Here is a 320-nt window from a genome sequence, read left to right on the forward strand (position 1 = left end):
AATAAAAAAGCGCAAGTCAAAGGTCTCTAAAAATATCCAGGCTTTCTGAAAACTTAAATAGATTTCCCTTTAGCATTTGGTATATCAGGAATTCCAACAAGATTAGAAAACCAAAGATCAAAACAACATAAATGATGTGCACTACCACAGATCATTTATTTATATACTAAGTTTAAAAATACGAATATTTTATTACAAAAAGTTTATCAAACAACAGTATACATAGAGTTCATATTGTTAAAAACCAAAATGTCAATTGATACTTTATGTACATTTGATTAATAATGTCATACAATTGTAAAAAAGCATCACTCGGCAGA

This window comes from Nesoenas mayeri, assembly GCF_963082525.1.
Source record: "Nesoenas mayeri genome assembly, chromosome: 5".
In the NCBI taxonomy this organism is placed as follows: domain Eukaryota; kingdom Metazoa; phylum Chordata; class Aves; order Columbiformes; family Columbidae; genus Nesoenas; species Nesoenas mayeri.